General features: G+C 42.5%; 1 long non-coding RNA gene across 1 annotated transcript; it reads left to right on the forward strand.

Moving 5' to 3' along the window:
• The first annotated feature begins 604 nt into the window (after window positions 1-604).
• Window positions 605-2,254, forward strand: LOC141373920 (uncharacterized). Its single transcript, XR_012380379.1, has 2 exons — window positions 605-731; window positions 814-2,254. It is a non-coding gene; the product is annotated as an uncharacterized lncRNA (long non-coding RNA).
• Window positions 2,255-14,847: the final 12,593 nt, after the last annotated feature.

Raw genomic sequence — 14,847 nt, forward strand, 5'->3', positions numbered from 1 at the left:
TTTCTAGGAGTAAGAATATATTTAAATCAACTCTAGAGAATTTTATTTGCACGTCTTCAAGAATGAGAAAATCCTCCACTTATTTCATGGTGGGGATAGAGAAGTGTGGAAGATTCTATCCCATGGGCTTTGGGAATTTAACAGAGCTCAAGGATAAATAAACTCAGAAAGGTTTTTCACTGCAAGTAAGAGCTTTCAGATTGAATCAGTCCTCGTCAATTCAGCCCCTGGAGCCCTAACAATGCAGTTGGTATTGTTTTCTCTGGAGTGCTCAGAGCCTAACTCCTAACTAACTGATGGATGGTTTTGAGCATGTGTATATGACCAGGAGCCTTTAACCACAGGTGAGGGGAGTATGAGAGCTTGCAGAGAAGCTGGCTTGCAGGGAGACAATGAAGTTATCTGCAAATACTTGGAGTTTAGGTTCATATGGGATAGCTGGTAGGCTCTGGTTGCATAAATCTGTATCTCAGGGTAGCTGTAATTGGGTTCAGTTGTGCTTGATTCATCTCTCAGAGACGTAGCCTCCTCTGCAGGGAGCTCCTGAGTTGCGGGTGGCGGTTTATTTAGTGATGTCACTGACAGACACATCTCGTGGAGATAGATTCTCCCCAAACTCGCAACTCTGCTCATGCTCACAAGGGCCCTGGTCTGGGCTGTTCCACATCTGCCTTCACCCTGCAATGGGCACCCCGGCCCTCTGTCTCTTAGGGGTCCTTTGTCTCCTAGGGGTAAGGGAGTCCCCAGAAAATGTAACATTCTCATTCTAGGTTTCCCTGTGTGACTCCAATATTTTTCTGATTCTGTCCCCAGATTCTGTCCCCTTCCACGGAGTTTACAGATGCTGGAGTCATCCAGACACCCAGGCACAAGGTGACAAAGGTGGGACAAGAAGTAACCCTGAGATGCAAGCCTATTTCTGGTCACGCAGGCCTTTACTGGTATAGATGGACCTCGGGGCAGGGACTAGAGCTGCTGATCTCTTTCAACAATAAAGCTCCTGTAGATGACTCAGGGATGCCCAAGAAACGGTTCTCAGCAGAGATGCCTGACAAATCATCCCCCACCCTGAAGATCAAGCCCACAGAATCCAAGGACTCAGCCACGTACCTGTGTGCCAGCAGTGTAGACACAGTGCTGCCGAGTCACCCCCTCCCGATGCAGAAACCCTCAAGCTTCCCCTTCTGCCTCCAGCCCCCAGCTGTCCTCTGCAGTCTTTCGAAGCTTCTCCCCTGTCAGCACAGGGATGTGGGTCTGGTGTTCTTCATGTCTCTGGGGAAGGCAAGAACAGATACTTCTCAGTATCACAGTAGAAAACTTTTGGTAGGAAGACAATAGGGGGTGGGTTTCTGGCATTCCTCACAAATTCTCACAGAGGGTGACTGAGTCCAAGACTGAGGGTGAATGTCACCCACTGGGCTTTCAAGTGATTAAGTAAACTCAAAACTATGCCTCACATAGCCTGGGTTTTCTTAAGTTAGTGATCTTTGCTCCCTTGTGCCTTCACCTTCATCAGAATGGTTAAGCAGGGGTGGTTGTCTCCACAGACCCACCCAGCCCTTCCCATTTCTTCCAACCCTTCTCGTTCTGTTTTCCGAACAGTCTTCCTTAATTGTAGCAGAATTATTTTCCACCCTCACATTTTTTTAACTTTTCATTTAAAAATCACTATATATTCACAGGAAGCTGTCCAGTAGAACAAAGGGGTCTAGTCACCCATCATCTGGTTTCCACCCATGACCATATCTTACATAATCATACTCAAGTTATCAAGACCATGAAATTGACATTGGCCCCGAGTGTGGAAGCAGTTCTACGTTATTTCTGTCACACGTATAGGTTCACACAGCTGCCACCACAGTCAAGATGCAGAGCTGTTGCAACACCCAAAATCTTCCTTTATAATGTCACACACACACACACACACACACACACACACACACACACACACACACCACCCCCAACCCCTGGGAACCACTGATTTATTCTCTATATCTATAATGTTGTCATTTTGAGACTGTTTTATGAATGGAATCATATAATAGGTGACCTCTTGAAATGGGCTTGTTCTCCTCGGCATATTGCCCTTGAGATTCAGCCAAGTTGCTGCATTTATCCATAGTTCGTTTCTTTTATCACTGAGTTGTGTTCCACGGCATGGATGTACCAGAGTTCGTTTAGCCATTCATCTCCGGCGGGACATTTTGGTTGTTTCTAGTTTTTGACTATGACAAATAAAGCTTCTATATCTAAACATTTATGCTCAGGGTTCTGGGTGAACATAAGTCCTCATTTCTCTGGGATACATTTATGCGCAGGAGTGAGATTGCTGGGTCACCTGGTGAGTGTGTTCTTACCTTTGAAATACAGAACCATATTATTTTCCAGAGCTGCTGTATCATTTGATGCTCCTAGAGATTTTGTTTGTTTGTTTATGAGAGAGATCACGCGTGCATGTGCATGAGTTGGGGAGGGGCAGAGGGAGAAGGAGAAACAGATTTCCGGCTGAGCAGGGAGCCCAACATGGTGCTTGATCCCAGGACCTTGAGATCATGACCAGAGCTTAAGGCAGATGCCCCGAATTCATTTTTTAATGTAAATTCGATTTACATGTAACATTCCACTTTATTATTTCCACAACACACATGCAAAGAACTAAAGGAATAGAAAGCGAACATGGTAGACCCAGATACTCTTTTCTTTGGATGTTTCTGTACTCTTCTCTTGAGAAATATTTGAATTCTTTCTATCCTTACCCACCTGGGGGTCTGTCCCTTCCATCTACTCCTCATTGGTTGCTGCTGTCTAATGCTGTTTCAGCTGTTCAGAAAGCTATGAATCCACGGCCAGGTGCCTGATTTATAAAAACACAGAGTTCCCAAATGATGATCCCAAACTGGTCGTACTTCGTTCGACCAGTTCTGAATGCACACCCTGACTTCTCTGGGCATGTCCTTGTCGGATCCAGGACCACAAACTCTTCTCTGGATTTTGCCTGAAATTCATAGTCATCACCTTGCATTTCATCCTGGTTGTGGTAATTCTCAAATTCCACAGTCTTATTTTTCACAGGTATTCCAACGGCAGCCCACATACACATAAGATTGTAATATAGTCAGCAATGCTTTGGTGGTATTTGGCTCTAAGAGGTCTGTGTTTTAAGTTTCACTGGAAATTCAAGATCTTGTGAATACTGTCCTATGAACCCACATCCACTATCATAATCCTAGATTTGCAGTTCCCAGATCCTGACTTCCCAGTAGAAATGGAGTGGTAGGGAATTTAGTTCCTCTTACTGGCATTAAGTGGTGGTATCTTTGGTTTCTGTGAGTGACCCTCATGAGCACTGGCATCCCATTTGCTTTTCGTTATTGATCCTCAAGCATTTCTCATCTCTCCTACCTTAAAACCCCCAACATCTTAGATGGCTTGCAACACCTAGATGATACTGGGCTTCTCAGTTTTTTCATTTGCTCACTTCAGTGATCATTTCCTCCAGTGTATCTCAGATACTCACATCTACTTTTTATATTCTAGACCTGTAATCACAAATAATTTGAATCATCTCCAAAATCGCTCTCTCAAGCATCCGTTTCTCTCCCATTACCTCCTCTCCTTCCATCCCTGGTACTGCCTTGCAGCAACTCTTCAACCCCATTAGGAACTGTAATATTTTACACTTTACTTTTCTTCTTCTCCTTCTACTGTATTAATACTCTTCATACCTGGGGTGGGGGGTGATGTCCTCTCTCGGCCTCTTTGAGTGGCACAAAGAATCTAAAAAATTCCTGACTCTGACCAAGCAGCCTTACAATCATAGACTGTGTCTTAAGGAGGCCTGTAAACTTTTCTCTTTTTTTTAATTTTTTATTGTTATGTTAATCACCATACATTACATCATTACTTTTTGATGTAGTGTTTCATGATTCATTGTTTGTGCATAACACCCAGTGCTGCACACAGAATGTGCCCTCTTTAATACCCATCACCAGGCTAACCCATCTCCCCACTCCCCTCCTTTCTAGAACCCTCAGTTTGTTTTTCAGAGTCTATTGTCTCTCATGGTTCGTCTCCCCCTCCGATTTACGCCCCTTCATTCTTCCCCTCCTGCTATCTTCTTCTTCTTCTTTTTTTTTTTAACATATATTGCATTATTTGTTTCAGAGGTACAGATCTATGATTCAACAGTCTTGCACAATTCACAGTGCTCACCATAGCACATACCCTCCCCAATGTCTATCACCCAGCCACCCCGTCCCTCCCAAAACCCCACCACTCCAGCAACCCTCAGTTTGTTTCCTGAGATTAAAAATTCCTCATATCAGTGAGGTCATATGATACATGTCTTCCACTGATTGACTTATTTCATTCAGCATAACAACATCCAGTTCCATCCACGTCGTTGCAAATGGCAAGATCTCATTCCTTTTGATGGCTGCATAATATTCCATTGTGTATATATACCACCTCTTCTTTATCCATTCATCTGTCGATGGACATCTTGGCTCTTTCCACAGTTTGGCTATTGTGGACATTGCTGCTATAAACATCGGGGTGCAGGTACCCCTTCAGATCCCTACATTTGTATCTTTGGGGTAAACACCCAGTAGTGCAATTGCTGGATCGGATGGTAGCTCTATTTTCAACTGTTTGAGGAACCTCCATACTGTTTTCCAGAGTGGCTGCACCAGCTTGCATTCCCACCAACAATGTAGGAGGGTTCCCCTTTCTCCACATCCCCGCAAACATCTGTCATTTCCTGACTTGTTAATTTTAGCCATTCTGACGGGTGTGAGGTGGTATCTCATTGAGGTTTTGATTTGGATTTCCCTGATGCCAAGCGATGTTGAGCACTTTATCATGTATCTGTTGGCCATTTGGATGTCTTCTTTGGAAAAATGTCTGTTCATGTCTTCTGCCCATTTCTTGATTGGATTACTTGTTCTTTGGGTGTTGAGTTTGATAAGATCTTTATAGATTTTGGATACTGGCCTTTTATTTGATACGTCATTTGCAAATATTTTCTCCCATTCTGTCGGTTGTCTTTTGGTTTTGTGGACTGTTTCTTTTGCTATGCAAAAGCTTTTTATCTTGATGAACTCCCAAGAGTTTATGTTTGCCCTGGCTTCCCTTGCCTTTGGCGACGTTTCTGGGAAGAAGTTGCTGAGGCTGAGGTCGAAGAGGTTGCTACCTGTGTTCTCCTTTAGGATTTTGATGGACTCCTGTCTCACGTTTAGGTCTTTCAGCAATTTGGAGTCTATTTTTGTGTGTGGTGTAAGGAAATGGTCCCGTTTCATTCTTCTGCATGTGGCTGTCCAATTTTCCCAACACCCTTTATTGAAGAGACTGTCTTTTTGCCATTGGACATTCTTTCCTGCTTTGTCAAAGATGAGTTGACCATAGAGTTAAAGGTCCATTTCTGGGCTCTCGATTCTGTTCCATTGATCTATGTGTTTGTTTTTGTGCCAGTACCATATTGTCTTGATGATGACAGCTTTGTAATGGATCTGGAAGTCCAGAATTGTGATGCCGCCAGCTTTGCTTTTCTTTTTCAACATTCCTCTGACTATTCGGGGTCTCTTCTGGTTCCATACAAATTTTAGGATTATTTGTTCCATTTCTATGAAAAAAGTGGTTGGTATTTTGATGGGGATTGCTTTGAATGTGTAGATTGCTCTAGGTAGCATTGACATGTTCACAATGTTTGTTCTTCCAATCCACGAGCATGGAACGTTTTTCCATTTCTTTGTGTCTTCCCCAATTTCTTTCATGAGTATTTTATAGTTTTCTGAGTACAGATCCTTTGCCTCTTTAGTTAAATTTATTCCTAGGTATCTTATGGTTTTGGGTGCAATTGTAAATGGGATCGACTCCTTAATTTGTCTCTCTTCTGTCTTGTTGTTGGTCTATAGGAATGCCACTGATTTCCATGCATTGATTTCATTTCCTGCCACTTTACTGAATTCCTGTAGGAGTTCTAGCAATTTTGGGGTGGAGTCTTTTGGGTTTTCCACATACAGTATCATATCATCTGCAAAGAGTGAGAGTTTGACTTCCTCTTTGCCGATTTGGATGCCTTTGATTTCTTTTTGTTGTCTGATTGCTGTGGGTAGGACTTCTAATACTATGTTGAATAGCAGTGGTGATACTGGACATCCCTGCCATGTTCCTGACCTTAGAGGGAAAGCTCTCAGCTTTTCACCATTGAGAATGATATTTGCTGTAGGTTTTTCTAGATGGCTTTTATGATATTGAGGTATGTACCCTCTATCCGTATACTCTGAAGAGTTTTGATCAAGAAAGGATGCTGTACTTTGTCAAATGCTTTTTCTGCATCTATTGACAGGATCATATGGTTCTTGTTCTTTCTTTTGTTAATGTATTGTATCACATTGATTGATTTGCGGATGTTGAACCAACCTTGCAGCCCAGGGAAAAATCCCACTTGGTCATGGTGAATAATCCATTTAATGTACTGTTGGATCCTATTGGCTAGTATTTTGGTGAGAATTTTTGCATCCATGTTCATCAAGGATATGGGTCTGTAATTCTCCTTTTTTATGGGGTCTTTGTCTGGTTTTGGGATCAAGGTAATGGTGGCATCATAAAATGAGTTTGGAAATTTTCCTTCCATTCTATTTTTTGGAACAGTTTCAGGAGAATAGGTATTAATTCTTCTTTAAATGTTTCGTAGAATTCCCTTGGGAAGCCATCTGGCCTTGGCTTTGTTGGGAGATTTTTGATGACTGCTTCAATTTCCTTCGTGGTTATAGGTCTGTTCAGGTTTTCTCTTTCTTCCTGGTTCAATTTTGGTAGTTGATACATCTCTAGGAATGCACCCATTTCTTCCACGTTATCTAATTTGCTGGCATAGAGTTGCTCATAATATGTTCTTATAATTGTTTGTATGTCTTTGGTGTTGGTTATGATCTCTCCTCTTTCATTCATGATTTTGTTGATTTGGGTCATTTCTCTTTTCTTTTGGATAAGTCTGGCCAGGGGTTTATCAATCTTGTTAATTCTTTCAAAGAACTAGCTCCTAGTTTCGTTGATCTGTTCTACTGTTCTTTTGGTTTCTAGTTCATTGATTTCTGCTCTGATCTTTATTATTTCTCTTCTCCTGCTGGGTTTAAGCTTTATTTGCTGTTTTTTCTCTAGCTCCTTTAGGTGTAGGGTAGGTTGTGTATTTGAGACCTTTCTTATTTCTTGAGAAAGGCTTGTATTGCTATATACTTTCCTCTCGGGACTGTCTTTGCTCTATCCCAAAGATTTTGAACAGTTGTGTTTTCATTTTCATTGGTTTCCATGAATTTTTTTAATTCTTCTTTAATTTCCTGGTTGACCCATTCATTCTTTAGTAGGATGCTCTTTAGCCTCCATGTATTTGAGTTCTTTCCGACTTTCCTCTTGTGATTGAGTTCTAGTTTCAAAACTGTGGTCTGAAAATATGCAGGGAATCATCCCAATCTTTTGGTACCGGTTGAGACCTGATTTGTGACCTAGGATGTGATCTATTCTGGAGAATGTTCCATGGGCACTAGAGAAGAATGTGTATTCCGTTGCTTTGGGATGGAATGTTCTGAATATGTCTGTGAAGTCCTTTTGGTCCAGTGTGTCATTTAAAGTCTTTATTTCCTTGTTGATCTTTTGCTTAGATGATTTGTCCATTTCAGTGAGGGGGAGTTAAAGTCCCCCACTATTATTGTATTGTTGTCAATGTGTTTCTTTGCTTTTGTTATTAATTGCCTTATAAAAGTGGCTGCTCCCATGTTAGGGGCATAGATATTTACGATTAGATCTTCTTGTTGGATAGACCCTTTAAGGAGGATATAGTGTCCTTCCTCATCTCTTACTACAGTCTTTGTTTTAAATCTAATTTGGTTGATATAAGGATTGCTACCCCAGCTTTCTTTTGGTGTCCATGAGCATGGTAAATGGTTTTCCACCCCTTCACTTTCAATGTGGGGGTGTCTTTGGGTCTAAAACGAGTCTCTTGCAGACAGCATATCAATGGGTCTTGTTTTTTAATCCAATCTGATAGCCTGTGTCTTTTGATTGGGGCATTGAGCCCATTTACATTCAGGGTAACTATTGAAAGATATGAATTTAGTGCCATTGCATTGCCTGTAAGGTGACTGTGACTGTATATTGTCCGTTTTCTTTTCTGGGTATGCTGCTTTTAGGCACTCTCTCTGCTTAGAGGACCCCTTTCAATATTTCTTGGAGGGCTGGTTTCGTGTTTGCAAATTCCTTTAGTTTTTGTTTGTTCTGGAAGCTTTTTATCTCTCCTTCTATTTTCAATGACAGCCTAGCTGGATATATTCTTGGCTGCATATTTTTCTCATTTAGTGCTCTGAATATATCATCCCAGTCCTTTCTGGCCTGCCAGGTCTCTGTGGATATGGCTGCTGCCAATCTAATGTTTCTACCATTGTAGGTTACAGACCTCTTGTCCCGAGCTGCTTCTCTTTGTCTCTGAGACCTGTGAGTTTTACTATTAGATGTCGGGGTGTTAATCTATTTTTAATGATTTTGAGGGGGGTTCTCTGTGCCTCCTGGATTTTGATGCCTGTTTCCTTCCCCACATTAGGGAAGTTCTCTGCTATAATTTGCTCCAATATACTTTCTGCCCCTCTCTCTCTTTCTTCTTCCCCTGGGATCCCAATTATTCTAATGTTGTTTCATCTGATCGTATCGCTTATCTCTCGAATATTGCCCTCGTGATCCTGTAGTTGTTTATTTCTTTTTCTCAGCTTCTTTATTTTCCATCATTTGGTCTTCTATATCGCTGATTCTCTCTTTTGCCTCATTTATCCTAGCAGTTAGTGCCCCCATTTTTTATTGCACCTCATCAATAGCCTTTTTGATTTCGATTTGGTTAGATTTTAGTTCTTTTATTTCTCCAGGAAGGGTGTTTCTAATAATTCCCATGCTTTTTTCAAGCCCAGCTAGTATCTTTAAAATCATGGTTCTGAACTCTAGGGCCGACATTGTACTAATATCCGTATTGAGTAGGTTCCTGGCAGACGGTACTACCTCTTGTTCGTTTTGCTGAGGTGATTTCTTTCGTCTTGTCATTTTGTCCAGAGGAGAATAGATGAATGAGAGAACAAAGTGCTAACAGGTTAACAATGTCCCTAGAAAATATACTGTAAACAAATCAGAAAAGACCTGAAACCAGAGGAAAATAAAGGGAAAGAAAGAAAAAAGAAAGAGAAAAAAAAAGAAAAAGATAAAGATAAAAACAAAAACAGAACAAAAAAAAAACCAGAATATGATCAAATATGATCAGGCTAGTGCATAGTTCAGTGCCACACAGTAGATTTGGGTGTATTTTGGTCTGTTAGAAGATAGTGCCTCTTAAAATTTAAAGAAAGAAAGACTTATATATGTACAAAATAAGGGTTGATACAATGGAGGGATGGAAGATGACTATAAAGATGAAAATTATAAAAGATTTTATAAAAGGAATTGATAAGTTGTTTGTAAAAAGAAAGAAGGTTTTTTAAAAAAAGGGAGAGAATGTGATCAGACAGGAGACTAGAACAAAGCCATACACTAGAGATTTAGGGTATATTTTGGTCTGTTAGAAGAAACTGTATCTCAAAATTTTAAAGAGTGAACAACTTATATATATATGCCAAAAATAAGGGTAACTACTATGAAGGGATAGAATAAGACTCTAAAAATGAAAATATTTTTTTTTTAAAAAGGGATTGATAAGATGTTGGTTGAAAAAGGGAAAAAGAAAAATTCAAAATAAAAACAGTTAAAAAAATTAACTTTGAAAAACTAATGAATCATGGTAAAAAGCCATGTATTCTATGTGCGGTGTTGCCCTAGCGCTGGAGTTCTCCCGTTCTCCTTGATCGGTAAACTTGGTCTTGGCTTGCTGGCTGTGCTGATCTTCTGGGGGAGGGGCCTGTTGCCGTGGTTCCCAAATGTCTTTGCCGGAGGCGGAATTGCCCCGCCCTTGTCGGTCCGGGCTAAGCAATCTCCTCAGGTTTGCTCTCAGGAGCTTTTGTTCCCTGCAAGCTCTCGGTACAGCTTTGGAGGACCAGGGTGAAAATGGCGGCCTCCCAATCTCCACCCGGAGGAGCTGAGAACTCGGGGCCCCACTCCTCAGTGCGCCCCCAGAGAAAAGCATTCACTCCCGTGTCCCTGGTCTCCGGCCGCACTCCGTGCTCACCCGGCCTGTGACCGAGCGTTTCTATGTCTGGCACCCGACCCCGTGTGGAGTCTCCAAACCCAGCAGATCCCTGCGGTGCGCTCCCGTGCCGCTCCTCCCGGGGGGAGGAAGGGGAGTCTCCCCGGGTCTGCCGCTTGTCGGGTCCCTGCTGGAGGAGCAGTGGCCCGACTGGGCCGCGGATCACAGTTTATGGCCACCCCGGGCTGAGAGCCCGCGCCTCAGCTCCGTCTCTGCAGCCGGCTTCCCTGCTCCGATATCTGGGAGCTCTGCCACACTCAGGCACCCCCGGTCTTTCTGTGACCCCGAGGGTTCCACCCCCCGCTTAGCCACTGGAGCGACGTCCCTCAGCAGAGCCGACTTCTAAAAGTTCCGATTTTGTGCTCCGCGGCTCTAGCACTTGCCAGAAGCGGCCGACGGAGGCCCCCTCCCCCGCCGTCTAACCTCCCGACTATCGCCTCGGATTCACTTCTCTGCATGTCCTACCTTCCAGTAAGTGGTCGCTTCTCTGTTCAGTTGTTGCTACTCTCTTCTTCTCCTGTTGAGTTCGTAGGTGTTCAGAATGGTTTGATCCCCATTCAGCTGAATTCCTGAGACCAGATGAAATCCAGGCCCCCACTCCTCCTCCATCTTGCTCCGCCTAAACTTTTCTTTTATTAAAAGAATTGGTGTTTTTTATTGCTTGTTAGTTTCATCCATCAATCATAGCTAAAGGTTTTTTGTTTTTTGCTTTTTTTTAAGTAGGCTCCATGTTGGTTGAGTTCAATGCAGGCCTTGAACTCACAACCCTGAGATCAAGACCTGAACTGGGATCAAAAGTCAGATGCTTAACCCACTGAGCCACCCAGGTGCCCCCAATCATAGTTAAAGTTTTGATGACTACAAAAGCACCAAGAAAAAAAAATACATTCCTAGAATGTATGATCTGATCTCATTTATGTGTATTGTGCTTCATTTCACAGGCATGAAAAAGTTAAAAGAAAACCAAATATGTATATTTATTTATTTATTTTGTAGGGATGATCAAGATAAACTGTCAAGGGGAACATAATTTGTATAGTATATAAGGTTATTTAAGAAAAATTAAATCAGTAGGGGCTCCTGGGTGGCTCAGTCAGTTTAGCATCCAACTCTTGATTTTGGCTCAGGTCATGATCTCAGGATCGTGAGATCAAGCCCCTGGGTGGGGCTCTCCATTCAGTTGGGAGTCTACTTGGGATTCTCTATCTCTCCCTCTCTCTCTCTTTCCCTCCCCCAACTCATGCGTTCACTCTCTCTCTCAAATAAAGAAACAAATAAAAAAAAAAAAGAAAGGAAAAATTAAATCAGTAAAGTCCTTATTTAAGTTTATATACACTAGCGTATATTTGTCCTAGGAAGGAGGAAGTTGTAAAATGTATCTCTGATTATTTAGGATGAAGCTATAAAGGAAGAACAGGAAGAAGATAATTACCTTTGTCTTAGTCCATTTTTCTTTCTAAATTTGAAATACTCCTCACCTCCTACACAATATATAGGTAATCCAAAAAGAAAAAGAAATTCACCAGTTAGAAGAGAAAAGAGAATTTACAGGCAGAGCAAGGAAGAGCCAATGCTATGGGGACTTACCAGGTTTCAGACCAAATCTAGGCCTCACGGTTGAGGCTGGCTTTTCAGTGCCCATATGATAGAGATGACACAGGACTTATGATGACATGTCCTGCATTCATCCTGGAGCACCCAAATGGTCACAGACTTTATAGACTAAACGTTATTACAACACAAAGACCCTGAAATGCAGTTAGAAAACTGAATATTTGGTCAGGCCTTTAAGTGCTAGATAAAAGGGAAAAGTTAACAGATAGAATTTGAAATTCCAGACTGAGTCTTATATGTTTGTGGAATAAAATATTACCCTTCCTGTGTGAAATGGAAACCATATGCTCAGAAACTGACAAAAAGGTCTATAACCATTGAAACTCTTGGGGACCGAGCAGGAAGAAATTCATTATGGCCCTGAGAGTGGACTTCTGCTTTTACCCAAGATGGATTAACATGAGTTAATTTAACCTCCTGCTTGAAACAGCTAAAACAAATAAACATAATATATGAAACAACAGTTTTCAAAACATTATGAATCAGGCAACAAGAGATGGCGATCCCTAAGAGATGGAAAACAACCAGGCTGAGCACCATCTACCTCAATACCTGGAGGGGGGGCCACGATGTGGCCTAGGAGGGGAAACCCAGGAGGAGCCTGGTAGGCTCCCTGAGTTCAGGGTCTGAGTTGAAAATACAGGGACTGTAGGAGAAATGTTTCTAGACACTTTTCTATTGGCCACAAGGAGGCATTATGGTGTCACCAATAACGCAGAGTTGTAGAGAATGTCCTTGATCCTCTCTGAAGTGTGGATATAAATAGAGGAATTGCAGGGCTTGACTTCTGTATTAAGGTGGAGATAGTTTGCAGCCATCAGTCATCCATCTGTGATGCAGACAGCAAGACGCAAAGACATCTCAACAGGTTTATAAATGATAGTTTAGCAAAAGCTCTTCCTGTGTTGAGGAACCTCTGACTTGCCTTGTAGGGTGTAAGAAATGAGGAGTGAGACAGAGAGGTCCAGATGAGCCTGGGGCAGATACAGGAAGGGGGGCAATATGAGGCGGCACCACCTCTACTCCACACGTGATCTGGCCAAGCCCCGGTTCTGCTGCCAAGCCGGAAGCTGTGTGTAATATCACAACAAGGAGTAACCCTTGCCTCGCTGAAGCCAACGGCAGACGGTCACCACGGGCAGATCTACCTGTCAGGGACCAGGGACTCTGCACGCCCATCTCTCCACCCAGAGATCAGAGTCTGGGGCAGACAGGTGCCCCGTTCCTGTTGTGGTCCTGCCATGGCTCCCAGGCTGCTCCACTGTGTGGCCTTTTGTCTCCTTGGAGCAGGTGAGTCCTGGTCAGAAAGGAAGTATTTTGACTAAAGCTATCTTGTCCTCAGTCTTGTACCTTTCTTTTATGGCAGTAATAGCAGTCTCCTTCTTGACTCTGTCTCTACGGTTTCTTTCTCTCTCTGCAGGTCACATGGGTGCCATGGTCATCCAGAGCCCAAGATACCAGGTTACGTGGGTGGGAAGACCAGTGAATTTGAGCTGTTCTCAGAATCTGAATCATGATGTCATGTATTGGTACCAACAGAAGCTGAGCCAAGCCCCAAAGTTGCTGCTTTACTACTATGATACAGACCTTAACAGAGAAGCAGACACCTCTGATAACTTCCAATCCAGCCGGCCCAACACTTCCTTCTGTTCTCTCAGCATCAACTTGCCAAGCCCCGGGGACTCAGCAGTGTATCTCTGCGCCAGCAGTAAAGACACAGAACTGCACTTTTACCTCTCCCCTGTGCATAAACCTCTCTGTTTTCTGGATCCAAGAGCCTCCTTTAGACCATTCCACCTGCCCATCCTACGACAATAGTAAGAAGCGGGTTTACGGCTCTCATTACTTCATTTGTAGACAGAAGCTGGGCAGAAACCTACCCAAACCACGGACAGTTAGGCCAAGAGTGGAAAAGTGGTTACACTCACTCAGCGTTCGATTTGTGGTATTTTCCCAGGATCATCTTAGTCACCCATTCTGTTCTGTTCAGTACATAAATAGGAACTTTTTAAAAATTGTTTTGTTTTTTAACATAATTGGTGACCTAGAAATATGAAAACAGGCAGGCCGGTCCAGACAAGGGGTGGCCCCACTCTCACGAATCCTTGCTGCAGTCTCATGGTTTTCTTGTCAAGTAGGGAAAATTAGAACTGCTAAAAACTTGTGCCAGTTGTGAAGCTGAATGAACTGCCTGGCACATGTATTATTCACAGGGTATTTAACTATGTTGCATGATATAAATTTGCGTATGAACCATTTAAGTGGCACACAGATAGGACACATACCCAAAACTAGATGTGGTGCTTTAAAAGAAATATTAAAATGAATAGAATTTGCCCTACATTTTTTTAATAGTAATAAAAAAAATATCAAGTACGGCAGCTTGTTTGAAATAAAAGGGGTTTCTGGAATGTATTAGAACAGCTTTCTAAAAGCTAGTATGTATCTTACGGCCTTTAAGAGACTGAAATATTTATGATGGCCAATTGAATAAACACATGTATCATCATTTCAGGAAAGAACAAGCATCTGCTAGCTGTGGGATGCCTGCTTCAGAGGATGGAACTGTGTCCTCATTTTAATTCTGAAGAACACATAGAGATTCCTACTAAGCAGTGGCTCATCACATCACCTCGTATGGTCATCAACAGCATCACATGCTTTCAACTCTTTAATCAAGAGGCCAAGAAGTACTACCCAAGATCACATCTGGTAACTAAGTAAAATTCAGAGAAGCTAAACGCTGTCATCTGGGCCACCCACCATCACTACGGTGGTCTGCTTTTCCTTTCTTTCGCTCACCATATGTCCACACCCCTTTCCTTACAAATGATGAAGGCTGTGTCTCTATGCTTCTGCCTATGTTTCAACTGAGATGTTGGGGCTAATGTCTCTGGGTCCCCTCCCCTCATTCGTGACTCCATCACAAGGTTTAAGGAATTGTTGCATCTTGAGCTAAATGGCCAAAGAGTTCAACCAGGGAGCAGATTAGAGATTCTTTAGATGATGTGAACACTCGACATCCT

Source organism: Callorhinus ursinus, unplaced genomic scaffold (genome assembly GCF_003265705.2).
Source record: "Callorhinus ursinus isolate GAN/ISIS: 27379988/994484 unplaced genomic scaffold, GSC_fseal_2.0 scaffold12, whole genome shotgun sequence".
Taxonomy (NCBI): Eukaryota; Metazoa; Chordata; class Mammalia; order Carnivora; family Otariidae; genus Callorhinus; species Callorhinus ursinus.